Source organism: Heterodontus francisci, chromosome 18, assembly GCF_036365525.1.
Source record: "Heterodontus francisci isolate sHetFra1 chromosome 18, sHetFra1.hap1, whole genome shotgun sequence".
Taxonomy (NCBI): Eukaryota; Metazoa; Chordata; class Chondrichthyes; order Heterodontiformes; family Heterodontidae; genus Heterodontus; species Heterodontus francisci.
In genome coordinates this window covers 95,172,662-95,190,380 of record NC_090388.1, presented here as the reverse complement: position 1 = coordinate 95,190,380, position 17,719 = coordinate 95,172,662, and positions in this window count along the sequence as shown.

The following is a 17,719-nucleotide window of genomic DNA, read 5'->3' as shown; positions in this document are numbered from 1 at the left end:
CTGACACTCTCTATCACTCAATGACCCTCTGTGACACTCTCTATCACTCTCCATCACTCTCTGACACTCTCTGACACACTCTGACACTCTCTGACACTCTCTATCACTCTCTGACACTCTCTGTAACTCTCTATCACTCTCTGACACTCTCTGTAACTCTCTATCACTCTCTGACACTCTCTATCACTCTCTATCACTCTCTGACACACTCTGACACTCTCTATCACTCTCTGACACTCTCTGTCACTCTCTATCAATCTCTGACACTCTCTGACACTCTCTGAAACTGTCTATCGCTCTCTGACACTCTCTGACACACTCAATCACACTCTATCACTCTCTGACACACTCTGACTCTCTCTATCACTCTATGACACTCTCTGACACTTTCTGTCACTCTCTGTCACTCTCTGACACACTCTGACACTCTCTGACACTCGCAGACCCTCTCTGACACTCTCTATCACTCTCTGACATTCTCTATCACTCTCTGACACTCTCTATCACTCTCAGACACTCTCTGTCACTCTCTACCACTCTCTGACACTCTCTATCACTCTCTGACACTCTCTGACACTCTCAGAGGCTCTCTATCACTCTCAATCACTCACTGACACTCTCAGACACTCTCTATCACTCTCTGACACTCACTGACACTCTCAGACACTCTCTTTCACTCTCTGTCACTCTCAGACACTCTCAGACACTCTCAGACACTCTCTATCACTCTCTGACACTGTCTATCTCTCTCTGACACTCTCTATCGCTCTCTGACACTCTCTGACACACTCAATCAATCTCTATCACTCTCTGACACACTCTGACACTCTCTATCACTCTCTGACACTCTCTGACACTCTCTATCACTCTCTATCACTCTCTATCACTCTCTGACACACTCTGACATTATCTGACACTCTCAGACACTCTCTTTCACACTCTGACACGGTCTGACACTCTCCATCACTCTCTGACACTCTCTGACACTCTCTGACACTCTCAGACTTTCTCAATCACACTCCGTATCACTCTCTGACACTCTCTGACACTCTCTGACACTCTCTATCACTCTCTGACACTCTCTATCACTCAATGACACTCTCTATCACTCAATGACACTCTATATCACTCTCCATCACTCTCTGACACTCTCTGACACACTCTGACACTCTCAGACACTCTCAATCACACTCCGCATCACTCTCTGACTCTCTCTGACACTCTCTGAAGCTCTCTATCACTCTCTGACACTTTCTGACACTCTCTATTACCAAATGACACTCTGTAACACTCTCTATCACTCTCTATCACTCTATGACACTCTCTGACGCTATCTATCACTCTCTATCACTGTCTGACACTCTCTGACACACTCTGACACTCTCTATCACTCTCTATCACTCTCTATCACTCTCTGACACTCTGTGACACTCTCTGACACTCTCCCACACTCTCTGACACTCTCTGAAACTCTCTATCACTCTCTATCACTCTCTGACACTCTCTGACACCCTCTGACACGCTCTGACACTCTCTGACACTCTCATAGGCTCTCTATCACTCTCCATCACTCTCTGTCACTCTATATCACTCTCTGACACTCTCTGACACTCTCTATCACTCTCTGACACTCTCTGACACTCTCAGTGGGTCTCTATCACTCTCTATCACTCACTGACACTCTCAGACACTCTCTATCAGTCTCTGACACTCTCAGACACTCTCAGACACTCTCGATCACTCTCTGACACTCTCTATCACTCTCTGACACTCTATATCGCTCTCTGACACTCTCTGACACTCTCAATCACTCTCTATCACTCTCTGAAACACTCTGACACTCTCTATCACTCACTATCACTCTCTGACAAACGCTGACACTCTCTGACACTCTCAGACACTCTCTGTCACTCTCTGTCACTCTCTATCAATCTCTGACACTCTCAATCACTCTCTATCACTCTCTTACACTCTCTATCACTCCCTATCACTCTCTGACACTCACTGACACTCTCAGACACTTGCTGTCGCTCTCAGACATTCTCTGTCACTCTCTGACACTCTCTGATACTCTCTATCACTCTCTGACACTCTCTGTCACTCACTGACACTCTATTTCGCTCTTTGACACTCTCTGACACTCTCAGAGACTCTCTATCACTCTCCATCACTCTCTGACACTCTCTGACACTCTCAGAATCTCTCTCTCACTCTCTGAAACTCTCTGACACTCTCAGAGACTCTCTATCACTCTCTATCACTCTCTGACATTCTCTATCACTCTCTGACATTCTCAGACTCTCTCTGTCACTCTCTGACACTCCCTATCACTCTCTGACACTCTCTGACACTCTCTATCATTCTCTGACACTCTCTGACCCTCTCTATCACTCAATGACCCTCTGTGACACTCTCTATCACTCTCCATCACTCTCTGACACTCTCTGACACACTCTGACACTCTCTGAAACTCTCTATCACTCTCTGACACTCTCTGTAACTCTCTATCACTCTCTGACACTCTCTGTAACTCTCTATCACTCTCTGACACTCTCTATCACTCTCTACCACTCTCTGACACACTCTGTCACTCTCTGTCACTCTCTGACACTCTCTGACACTCTCTGATACTCTCTATCACTCTCTGACACTCTCTGTCACTCACTGACACTCTCTTTTGCTCTCTGACACTCTCTGACACTCTCAGAGACTCTCTATCACTCTCTATCACTCTCTGACACTCTCTGACACTCTCAGAATCTCTCTCTCACTCTCTGAAACTCTCTGACACTCTCAGAGACTCTCTATCACTATCTATCACTCTCTGACATTCTCAGACTCTTTCTGTCACTCTCTGACACTCCCTATCACTCTCTGACACTCTCTGACACTCTCTATCACTCTCTGACACTCTCTATCACTCAATGACCCTCTGTGACACTCTCTATCACTCTTCATCACTCTCTGACACTCTCTGACACACTCTGACACTCTCTGACACACTTTATCACTCTCTGACACTCTCTGTAACTCTCTATCACTCTCTGGCACACTCTGACACTCTCTGTAACTCTCTATCACTCTCTGACACTCTCTATCACTCTCTATCACTCTCTGACACACTCTGGCACTCTCTATCACTCTCTTTCTCTCTCTGACACTCTGTGACACTCTCTATCACTCTCTATCAATCTCTGACACACTCTGACACTCTCTGAAACTGTCTATCGCTCTCTGACACTCTCTGACACACTCAATCACACTCTATCACTCTCTGACACACTCTGACACTCTCTATCACTCTATGACACTCTCTGACACTCTCTATCACTCTCTGTCACTCTCTGACACACTCTGACAGTCTCTGACACTCTCAGACACTCTCTGTCACTCTCTATCACTCTCTATCACTCTCTGACATTCTCTATCACTCTCTGACACTCTCTATCACTCTCAGACACTCTCTGTCACTCTCTACCACTCTCTGACACTCTCTATCACTCTCTGACACTCTCAGAGGCTCTCTATCACTCTCAATCACTCACTGACACTCTCAGACACTATCTATCACTCTCTGACACTCACTGACACTCTCAGACACTCTATTTCACTCTCTGTCACTCTCAGACACTCTCAGACACTCTCTATCACTCTCTGACACTGTCTGTCTCTCTCTGACACTCTCTATCGCTCTCTGACACTCTCTGACACACTCAATCAATCTCTATCACTCTCTGACACTCACTGACACTCTCAGACACTCTATTTCACTCTCTGTCACTCTCAGACACTCTCAGACACTCTCTATCACTCTCTGACACTGTCCGTCTCTCTCTGACACTCTCTGTCACTCTCTGACACTCTCTGACACTCTCTATCACTCTCTATCACTCACTATCACTCTCTGACACACTCTGACATTATCTGACACTCTCAGACACTCTCTATCACACTCTGACACGGTCTGACACTCTCCATCACTCTCTGACACTCTCTGACACTCTCTGACACTCTCAGAAACTCTCAATCACACTCCGTATCACTCTCTGACACTCTCTGACACTCTCTGACACTCTCTATCACTCTCTGACTCTCTCTGACACTCTCTTTCACTCTCTGTCACTCTCAGACACTCTCAGACACTCTCCATCACTCTCTGACACTCTCTATCACTCTCTGACACTCTCTATCGCTCTCTTACACACTCAATCACTCTCTATCACTCTCTGAAACACTCGGACACTCTCTATCACTCTCTATCACTCTCTGACACACTCTGACACACTCTGACACTCTCTGACACTCTCTGACAATCTCTGTCACTCTCTGTCACTCTCTATCAATCTCTGACACTCTCTATCACTCTCTATCACTCTCTTACACTCTCTATCACTCTCTGACATTCTCTGACACTCTCTAGCACACTCTGACACTCTCTGACACTCTCTTTCACTCAATGACACACTCTGAAACTGTCTATCACTCCCTATCACTCTCTGACACTCACTGACACTCTCAGACACTCGCTGTCGCTCTCAGACACTCTCTGTCACTCTCTGACACTCTCTGATACTCTCTATCACTCTCTGACACTCTCTGTCACTCACTGACACTCTCTTTCACTCTCTGACACTCTCTGACACTCTCAGATACTCTCTATCACTCTCTATCACTCTCTGACACTCTCAGAATCTCTCTCTCACTCTCTGAAACTCTCTGACACGCTCAGAGACTCTCTATCACTCTCTATCACTCTCTGACATTCTCTATCACTCTCTGACATTTTCAGGCTCTCTCTGTCACTCTCTGACACTCCCTATCACTCTCTGACACTCTCTGAAACTCTATATCACTCTCTGACACTCTCTGACACTCTCTATCACTCAATGACCCTCTGTGACACTCTCTATCACTCTCCATCACTCTCTGACACTCTCTGACAATCTCTGACACTCTCTGACACTCTCTATCACTCTCTGACACTCTCTGTAACTCTCTATCACTCTCTGACACTCTTTGTAACTCTCTATCACTCTCTGACAATCTCTATCACTCTCTATCACTCTCTGACACACTCTGACACTCTCTATCACTCTCTTTCACTCTCTGACACTCTCTGACATTCTCTGTCACTCTCTATCAATCTCTGACACTCTCTGACACTCTCTGAAACTGTCTATCGCTCTCTGACACTCTCTGACATTCTCTATCACTCTCTGACACTCTCTATCACTCTCAGACACTCTCTGTCACTCTCTACCACTCTCTGACACTCTCTATCACTCTCTGACACTCTCTGACACTCTCAGAGGCTCTCTATCACTCTCAATCACTCACTGACACTCTCAGACACTCTCTATCACTCTCTGACACTCACTGACACTCTCAGACACTCTCTTTCACTCTCTGTCACTCTCAGACACTCTCAGACACTCTCTATCACTCTCTGACACTGTCTATCTCTCTCTGACACTCTCTATCGCTCTCTGACACTCTCTGACACACTCAATCAATCTCTATCACTCTCTGACACACTCTGACACTCTCTATCACTCTCTGACACTCTCTGACACTCTCTATCACTCTCTATCAATCTCTGACACTCTCTGACATTATCTGACACTCTCAGACACTCTCTTTCACACTCTGACACGGTCTGACACTCTCCATCACTCTCTGACACTCTCTGACACTCTCTGACACTCTCAGACTTTCTCAATCACACTCCGTATCACTCTCTGACACTCTCTGACACTCTCTATCACTCTCTGACACTCTCTATAACTCAATGACACTCTCTATCACTCAATGACACTCTATATCACTCTCCATCACTCTCTGACACTCTCTGACACACTCTGACACTCTCAGACACTCTCAATCACACTCCGCATCACTCTCTGACACTCTCTGACACTCTCTGAAGCTCTCTATCACTCTCTGACACTTTCTGACACTCTCTATTACCAAATGACACTCTGTAACACTCTCTATCACTCTCTATCACTCTATGACACTCTCTGACGCTATCTATCACTCTCTATCACTGTCTGACCCTCTCTGACACACTCTGACACTCTCTATCACTCTCTATCACTCTCTATCACTCTCTGACACTCTGTGACACTCTCTGACACTCTCCATCACTCTCTGACACTCTCTGAAACTCTCTATCACTCTCTATCACTCTCTGACACTCTCTGACACCCTCTGACACACTCTGACACTCTCTGACACTCTCATAGGCTCTCTATCACTCTCCATCACTCTCTGTCACTCTCTATCACTCTCTGACACTCTCTGACACTCTCTATCACTCTCTGACACTCTCTGACACTCTCAGTGGGTCTCTATCACTCTCTATCACTCACTGACACTCTCAGACACTCTCTATCAGTCTCTGACACTCTCAGACACTCTCAGACACTCTCGATCACTCTCTGACACTCTCTATCACTCTCTGACACTCTATATCGCTCTCTGACACTCTCTGAAACACTCAATCACTCTCTATCACTCTCTGAAACACTCTGACACTCTCTATCACTCTCTATCACTCTCTGACACACGCTGACACTCTCTGACACTCTCAGACACTCTCTGTCACTCTCTGTCACTCTCTATCAATCTCTGACACTCTCAATCACTCTCTATCACTCTCTTACACTCTCTATCACTCCCTATCACTCTCTGACACTCACTGACACTCTCAGACACTTGCTGTCGCTCTCAGACATTCTCTGTCACTCTCTGACACTCTCTGATACTCTCTATCACTCTCTGACACTCTCTGTCACTCACTGACACTCTATTTCGCTCTTTGACACTCTCTGACACTCTCAGAGACTCTCTATCACTCTCCATCACTCTCTGAAACTCTCTGACACTCTCAGAGACTCTCTATCACTCTCTATCACTCTCTGACATTCTCTATCACTCTCTGACATTCTCAGACTCTCTCTGTCACTCTCTGACACTCCCTATCACTCTCTGACACTCTCTGACACTCTCTATCACTCTCTGACACTCTCTGACCCTCTCTATCACTCAATGACCCTCTGTGACACTCTCTATCACTCTCCATCACTCTCTGACACTCTCTGACACACTCTGACACTCTCTGAAACTCTCTATCACTCTCTGACACTCTCTGTAACTCTCTATCACTCTCTGACACTCTCTGTAACTCTCTATCACTCTCTGACACTCTCTATCACTCTCTATCACTCTCTGACACACTCTGACACTCTCTATCACTCTCTTTCACTCTCTGACACTCTCTGACACTCTCTATCACTCTCTATCAATCTCTGACACTCTCTGACACTCTCTGAAACTGTCTATCGCTCTCTGACACTCTCAAACACACTCAATCACACTCTATCACTCTCTGACACACTCTGACTCTCTCTATCACTCTCTGACATTCTCTATCACTCTCTGACACTCTCTATCACTCTCTTACACTCCCTGTCACTCTCTACCACTCTCTGACACTCTCTATCACTCTCTGACACTCTCTGACACTCTCAGAGGCTCTCTATCACTCTCAATCACTCACTGACACTCTCAGACACTCTCTATCACTCTCTGACACTCACTGACACTCTCAGACACTCTCTTTCACTCTCTGTCACTCTCAGACACTCTCTATCACTCTCTGACACTGTCTATCTCTCTCTGACACTCTCTATCGCTCTCTGACACTCTCTGACAAACTCAATCAATCTCTATCACTCTCTGACACACTCTGACACTCTCTATCACTCTCTGACACTCTCTGACACTCTCTATCACTCTCTATCACTCTCTGACACACTCTGACACTCTCTGACACTCTCAGACACTCTCTATCACACTCTGACACGGTCTGACACTCTCCATCACTTTCCATCACTCTCTGACACTCTCTGACACTCTCTGACACTCTCTGACACTCTCAGACAATCTCAATCACACTCCGTATAACTCTCTGACACTCTCTGACACTCTCTGACACTCTCTATCACTCTCTGACACGCTCTATCACTCAGTGAAACTCTCTATCACTCTCCATCACTCTCTGACACTCTCTATCACTCTCTGACACTTTCTGCCACTCTCTATTACTCAATGACACTCTGTGACACTCTCTATCCCTCTCTACCACTCTATGACACTCTCTGACGCTATCTATCACTCTCTATCACTCTCTGACACTCTCTGACACACTCTGACACTCTCCATCACTCTCTATCACTCTATATCACTCTCTGACACTCTGTGACACTCTCTGACACTCTCTGAAACTCTCTATCACTCTCTATCACTCTATGACACACTCTGACACTCTCTGACACTCTCTGACACTCTCAGAGAATCTCTATCACTCTCCATCACTCTCTGACACTCTCTGACACTCTCAGAATCTCTCTCTCACTCTCTGAAACTCTCTGACACTCTCAGAGACTCTCTATCACTCTCTATCACTCTCTGACATTCTCTATCACTCTCTGACATGCTCAGACTCTCTCTGTCACTCTCTGACACTCCCTATCACTCTCTGACACTCTCTGACACTCTCTATCACTCTCTGACACTCTCTATCACTCAATGACCCTCTGTGACACTCTCTATCACTCTCCATCACTCTCTGACACTCTCTGACACACTCTGACACTCTCTGAAACTTTCTATCACTCTCTGACACTCTCTGTAACTCTCTATCACTCTCTGACACTCTCTGTAACTCTCTATCACTCTCTGACACTCTCTATCACTCTCTATCACTCTCTGACACACTCTGACACTCTCTATCACTCTCTTTCACTCTCTGACACTCTCTGACACTCTCTATCACTCTCTATCAATCTCTGACACTCTCTGACACTCTCTGAAACTGTCTATCGCTCTCTGACACTCTCTGACACACTCAGTCACACTCTATCACTCTCTGACACACTCTGACTCTCTCTATCACTCTCTGACATTCTCTATCACTCTCTGACACTCTCTATCACTCTCAGACACTCTCTGTCACTCTCTACCACTCTCTGACACTCTCTATCACTCTCTGACACTCTCAGAGGCTCTCTATCACTCTCAATCACTCACTGACACTCTCAGACACTCTCTATCACTCTCTGACACTCACTGACACTCTCAGACACTCTCTTTCACTCTCTGTCACTCTCAGACACTCTCTATCACTCTCTGACACTGTATATCTCTCTCTGACACTCTCTATCGCTCTCTGACACTCTCTGACAAACTCAATCAATCTCTATCACTCTCTGACACACTCTGACACTCTCTATCACTCTCTGACACTCCCTGACACTCTCTATCACTCTCTATCACTCTCTGACACACTCTGACACTCTCTGACACTCTCAGACACTCTCTATCACACTCTGACACGGTCTGACAATCTCCATCACTCTCCATCACTCTCTGACACTCTCTGACACTCTCTGACACTCTCAGACAATCTCAATCACACTCCGTATCACTCTCTGACACTCTCTGACACTCTCTGACACTCTCTATCACTCTCTGACACTTTCTGACACTCTCTATTACTCAATGACACTGTGACACTCTCTATCCCTCTCTATCACTCTATGACACTCTCTGACGCTATCTATCACTCTCTATCACTCTCTGACACTCTCTGATACACTCTGACACTCTCTATCACTCCCCATCACTCTCTGACACTCTCTGAAACTCGCTATCACTCTCTATCACTCTCTGACACTCTCTATCACTCAATGACACTCTCTATCAATCTCCATCACTCTCTGACACTCTCTGACATACTCTGACACTCTCAGACACTCTCAATCACACTCTGTATCACTCTCTGACACTCTCTGACACTCTCTATCACTCTCTGACACTTTCTGACACTCTCTATTACTCAATGACACTCTGTGACACTCTCTATCCCTCTCTATCACTCTATGACACTCTCTGACGCTATCTATCACTCTCTATCACTCTCTGACACTCCCTGACACACTCTGACACTCTCTATCACTCTCTGTCACTCTCAGACACTCTCTATCACTCTCTGACACTGTCTATCTCTCTCTGACACACTCTATCGCTCTCTGACACTCTCTGACACTCTCTGACGGTCTCTGACACTCTCTGACACTCTCTGACTCTCTCTGACACTCACAGACACTCTCAAGTACTCTCTATCATTCTGTATCACTCTCTGACACTCTTAATCACTCTGTGACACTCTCTATCTCTCTCTATCACTCTCTGACACTCTATTTCACTCTCTGACACACTCTATCACTCTCTGACACTCTCGATCAATCTGTGACACTCTCTGACACTCTCAGACTTTCTGTGACGCACTGTGACACTCTCTGTCACTCTATGACACTCACTGACACACTCTGACACTCTCTGTCACTCTCTATCACTCTCTGACACTCTCAGACACTCTCTGACTCTCTCTATCACTCTATGACACTCTCTGACACGCTCTATCACACTCTATCACTCTCTGACACTCTCTGACACTCTCTCACACTCTCTATCACTCTCTATCACTCTCTGACACTCTCTGACACTCTCAGACACTCTCTATCACTCTCTGACACTCACTGACACTCTGAAACACTCTCTGTCACTCTCTGTCACTCTCTGTCACTCTCAGACACGCTCAGACACTCTATATCACTCTCTGACACTCTCCATCACTCTCTGACACTCTCTGACACTCTATTTCGCTCTCTGACACACTCACACACTCTGGCACTATCTGACACTCTCTGTCACACTCTGACACTCTCAGACACTCTCTGTCACTCTCAGACAATCTCTATCACACTCTAACGCTCTTTGACGCTCTCAGACACTCTCTGACGCACTCAGACACTCTGTGACACTCTCTGACGCTCTCAGACACTCTCTGACACTCTCTGACGCTCTCAGACACTCTCAGACTCTCTCTATCGCTCTCAGACACTCTCTATCACTCTCTGACACTCTCTGACGCTCTCAGACACTCTCTGAAACGCTCTAACATTCTTCATCACTCTCTGACACACTCTGACACTCTTTGACACTCTCAGAAACTCTCTATCACTCTCTATCACTCTCTGACACTCTCTCTCACTCAATGACACTCTCTAAAAAATCTCTATCACTGTCTATCACTCTCTGACACTCTCTGACACTCTCTGACACACTCAGACACTCTCAGACACTCTCTGACTCTCTCAGACACGCTCTATCGCTCTTTATCGCTCTCTGACACTCTCTGACACTCTCTAACACTCTCTGACACTCTGTATCACTCTCTATCACTCTCTGACACTCCCTGATACCCTCTACCACTCTCTATCACTCTCTGACACTCTCTGACACTCCCTATCACTCTCTATCACTCTCTGACACACTCTGAAGCTCTCTATCACTCTCGATCACTATCTGACACTCCCTATCACTCTCTGACACTCTCTGACACTCTCTATCACTCTCTATCACTCTCTGACACTCTCTGACACTCTCTATCACTCAATGACACTCTCTATCACTCTCCATCACTCTCTGACACTCTCTGACACACTCTGACACTCTCAGACACTCTCAGACACTATCAATCACACTCCGTATCACTCTCTGACACTCTCTGACACTCTCTGACACTCTCTATCACTCTCTGACACTTTCTGACACTCTCTATTACTCAATGACACTCTGTGACACTCTCTATCCCTCTCTATCACTCTATGACACTCTCTGACGCTATCTATCACTCTCTATCACTCTCTGACACTCTCTGACACACTCTGACACTCTCTATCACTCTCGATCACTCTCTATCACTCTCTGACACTCTGTGACACTCTCTGACACTCTCCATCACTCTCTGACACTCTCTGAAACTCTCTATCACTCTCTATCACTCTCTGACACTCTCTGACACCCTCTGACACACTCTGACACTCTCTGACACTCTCATAGGCTCTCTATCACTCTCCATCACTCTCTGTCACTCTCTATCACTCTCTGACACTCTCTGACACTCTCTATCACTCTCTGACACTCTCTGACACTCTCAGAGGGTCTCTATCACTCTCTATCACTCACTGACACTCTCAGACACCCTCTATCAGTCTCTGACACTCACTGTCACTCTCAGACAATCGCAGACACTCTCAGACACTCTCTATCACTCTCTGACACTCTCTATCACTCTCTGACACTCTCTGACACACTCAATCACTCTCTATCACTCTCTGAAGCACTCTGACACTCTCTATCACTCTATGACACTCTCTGACACACTCAGACACTCTCTATCACTCTCTGACACATTCTGACACTCTCTGACACTCTCAGACACTCTCTGTCACTCTCTGTCACTCTCTGTCACTCTCTATCAATCTCTGACACTCTCTGTCACTCTCTATATCTCTCTTACACTCTCTATCACTCTCTGACACTCTCTGACACTCTCTATCACTCTCTGACACTCTCTATCACTTTCTATCACTCTCTTACACTCTCTATCACTCTCTGACACTCTCTGACACTCCCTATCACACTCTATCACTCTCTGACACTCACTGACACTCTCAGACACTCGCTGTCACTCTCAGACACTCTCTGTCACTCTCTGACACTCTCTGACACTCTCTGACACTCTCTATCACTCTCTGACACTATCTGTCACTCACTGACACTCTCTTTCGCTCTCTGACACTCTCTGACACTCTCAGAGACTCTCTATCACTCTCTATCACTCTCTGACACTCTCTGACACTCTCAGAATCTCTCTCGCACTCTCTGAAACTCTCTGACACTCTCAGAGACTCTCTATCACTCTCTATCACTCTCTGACATTCTCTATCACTCTCTGACATTCTCAGACTCGCTCTGTCACTCTCTGACACGCCCTATCACTCTCTGACACTCTCTGACACTCTCTATCACTCAATGACCCTCTGTGACACTCTCTATCACTCTCCATCACTCTCTGACACTCTCTGACACTCTCTGACACACTCTGACACTCTCAGACACTCTCTCTCACACTCCGTATCACTCTCTGACACTCTCTGACACTCTCTATCACTCTCTGACACTCTCTGTAACTCTCTATCACTCTCTGACACTCTCTATCACTCTCTATCAATCTCTGACACACTCTGACACTCTCTATCACTCTCTGACACTCTCTATCACTCTCTATCAATCTCTGACACACTCTGACACTCTCTATCACTCTCTATCACTCTCTGACACTCTCTGACACTCTCTATCACTCTCTGACACTCTCTATCACTCTCTATCACTCTCTATCACTCTCTGACACTCTCTGACACTCTCTGGCACTCTCTATCACTCTCTGACACTCTCTATCACACTCTATCACTCTCTGACACACTCTGACACTCTCTATCACTCTCTTTCACTCTCTGACACTCTCTGACACTCTCTATCACTCTCTATCAATCTCTGACACTCCCTGACACTCACTATTAATCAATGACAACCTGTAAGACTCTCTATGACTCTCTGAAACTCTCTGACACACTCTGACACTCTCTATCACTCTCTATCACTCTCTGACACTCTCTGACACTCTCTGAGACTCTCCATCACTCTATGACACTCTCTGACGCTCTCTATCACTCTCTATCACTCTCTGACACTCACTATCACTCTCTTACACTCTCTGACACTCTCTATCACTCTCCATCACTCTATGACACTCTCTGACACTCTCTATCACTCTCTATCACTCTCAGAGACTCTCTATCACTCTCTATCACTCTCTGACATTCTCTATCACTCTCTGACATTCTCAGACTCGCTCTGTCACTCTCTGACACGCCCTATCACTCTCTGACACTCTCTGACACTCTCTATCACTCAATGACCCTCTGTGACACTCTCTATCACTCTCCATCACTCTCTGACACTCTCTGACACTCTCTGACACACTCTGACACTCTCAGACACTCTCTATCATACTCCGTATCACTCTCTGACACTCTCTGACACTCTCTATCACTCTCTGACACTCTCTGTAACTCTCTATCACTCTCTGACACTCTCTATCACTCTCTATCACTCTCTGACACACTCTGACACTCTCTATCACTCTCTGACACTCTCTGTCACTCTCTATCACTCTCTATCACTCTCTGACACTCTCTGACACTCTCTATCACTCTCTGACACTCTCTATCACTCTCTATCACTCTCTATCACTCTCTGACACTCTCTGACACTCTCTGACACTCTCTATCACTCTCTGACACTCTCTATCACTCTCTATCACTCTCTGACACACTCTGACACTCTCTATCACTCTCTTTCACTCTCTGACACTCTCTGACACTCTTTATCACTCTCTATCAATCTCTGACACTCCCTGACACTCACTATTTATCAATGACACTCTGTGACACTCTCTATGACTCTCTGAAACTCTCTGACACACTCTGACACTCTCTATCACTCTCTATCACTCTCTGACACTCTCTGAGACTCTCCATCACTCTATGACACTCTCTGACACTCTCTATCACTCTCTATCACTCTCTATCACTCTCTGACACTCACTATCACTCTCTTACACTCTCTGACACTCTCTATCACTCTCTGACACTCTCTGACACTCTCTATCACTCTCTATCACTCTCTGACACTCTCTGACACTCTCTATCACTCAATGACACTCTCTATCACTCTCCATCACTCTCTGACACTCTCTGACACACTCTGACACTCTCAGACACTCTCAGACACTATCAATCACACTCTGTATCACTCTCTGACACTCTCTGACACTCTCTATCACTCTCTGACACTTTCTGACACTCTCTATTACTCAATGACACTCTGTGACACTCTCTATCCCTCTCTATCACTCTATGACACTCTCTGACGCTATCTATCACTCTCTATCACTCTCTGACACACTCTGACACACTCTGACACTCTCTATCTCTCTCGATCACTCTCCATCACTCTCTGACACTCTGTGACACTCTCTGACACTATCCATCACTCTCTGACACTCTCTGAAACTCTCTATCACTCTCTATCACTCTCTGACACTCTCTGACACCCTCTGACACACTCTGACACTCTCTGGCACTCTCATAGGCTCTCTATCACTCTCCATCACTCTCTGTCAATCTCTATCACTCTCTGACACTCTCTGACACTCTCTATCACTCTCTGACACTCTCTGACACTCTCAGAGGGTCTCTATCACTCTCTATCACTCACTGACACTCTCAGACACCCTCTATCAGTCTGTGACACTCACTGACACTCTCAGACACTCTCTTTCACTCTCTGTCACTCTCAGACAATCGCAGACACTCTCAGACACTCTATATCACTCTCTGACACACTCTATCACTCTCTGACACTCTCTATCACTCTCTGACACTCTCTGACACACTCAATCACTCTCTATCACTCTCTGAAGCACTCTGACACTCTCTATCACTCTATGACACTCTCTGACACTCTCTATCACTCTCTATCACTCTCTGACACACTCTGACACTCTCTGACACTCTCAGACACTCTCTGTCACTCTCTGTCACTCTCTGTCACTCTCTATCAATCTCTGACACTCTCTATCACTCTCTATGTCTCTCTTACACTCTCTATCACTCTCTGACACTCTCTGACACTCTCTATCACTTTCTATCACTCTCTTACACTCTCTATCACTCTCTGACACTCTCTGACACTCCCTATCACACTCTATCACTCTCTGACACTCACTGAAACTCTCAGACACTCGCTGTCACTCTCAGACACTCTCTGTCACTCTCTGACACTCTCTGACACTCTCTGACACTCTCTATCACTCTCTGACACTATCTGTCACTCACTGACACTCTCTTTCGCTCTCTGACACTCTCTGACACTCTCAGAGACTCTCTATCACTCTCTATCACTCTCTGACACTCTCTGACACTCTCAGAATCTCTCTCGCACTCTGTGAAACTCTCTGACACTCTCAGAGACTCTCTATCACTCTCTATCACTCTCTGACATTCTCTATCACTCTCTGACATTCTCAGACTCGCTCTGTCACTCTCTGACACGCCCTATCACTCTCTGACACTCTCTGACACTCTCTATCACTCAATGACCCTCTGTGACACTCTCTATCACTCTCCATCACTCTCTGACACTCTCTGACACTCTTTGACACACTCTGACACTCTCAGACACTCTCTATCACACTCCGTATCACTCTCTGACACTCTCTGACACTCTCTATCACTCTCTGACACTCTCTGTAACTCTCTGACACTCTCTGTAACTCTCTATCACTCTCTATCACTCTCTGACACACTCTGACACTCTCTATCACTCTCTGACACTCTCTGTCACTCTCTATCACTCTCTATCACTCTCTGACACTCTCTGACACTCTCTATCACTCTCTGACACTCTCTATCACTCTCTATCACTCTCTATCACTCTCTGACACTCTCTGACACTCTCTGACACTCTCTATCACTCTCTGACACTCTCTATCACTCTCTATCACTCTCTGACACACTCTGACACTCTCTATCACTCTCTTTCACTCTCTGACACTCTCTGACAATCTCTATCACTCTCTATCAATCGCTGACACTCCCTGACACTCACTATTAATCAATGACACTCTGTGACACTCTCTATGACTCTCTGAAACTCTCTGATACACTCTGACACTCTCTATCACTCTCTAGCACTCTCTGACACTCTCTGACACTCTCTGAGACTCTCCATCACTCTATGACACTCTCTGACACTCTCTATCACTCTCTATCACTCTCTGACACTCACTATCACTCTCTTACACTCTCTGACACTCTCTATCACTCTCTGACACACACTGACACTCTCAGACACTCTCTGCCGCTCACTATCACTCTCTGACTCTCTCTATCACTCTCTGAATCTCTCTGACACTCTCAGAGGCTCTCTATAACTCTCTATCACTCACTGACACTCTCAGACACTCACTATCACTCTCTGACACTCACTGACACTCTCAGACACTCTCTTTCACTCTCTGTCACTCTCAGACAATCTCAGACACTCTCTATCACTCTCTGAAACTGTCTATCGCTCTCTGAAACTCTCTGACACACTCAATCACACTCTATCACTCTCTGACACACTCTATCACTCTCTATCACTCTCTGACACACTCTGACACTCTCTATCACTCTCTGACACTCTCTGACACTCTCTATCACTCTCTATCACTCTCTATCACTCTCTGACACACTCTGACACTCTCTGACACTCTCAGACACTCTCTATCACACTCTGACACGGTCTGACACTCTCCATCACTCTCTGACACTCTCTGACACTCTCTATCACTCTCAGACACTCTCTATCACACTCTGACACGGTCTGACACTCTCCATCACTCTCTGACACTCTCTGACACTGTCTATCACTCTCTATCACTCTCTATCACTCTCTGACACTTTGTGACAATCTCTGACACTCTCCATCACTCTCTGACACTCTCCATTACTCTCTATCACACTCTATCACTCTCTGACACTCTCTGACACCCTCTGACACACTCTGACACACTCTGACAATCTCTGACACTCTCATAGGCTCTCTATCACTCTCTATCACTCTCTGACACTCTCTGACACTCTCTATCACACTCTGACACTCTCTGACACTCTCAGAGGGTCTCTATCACTCTCTATCA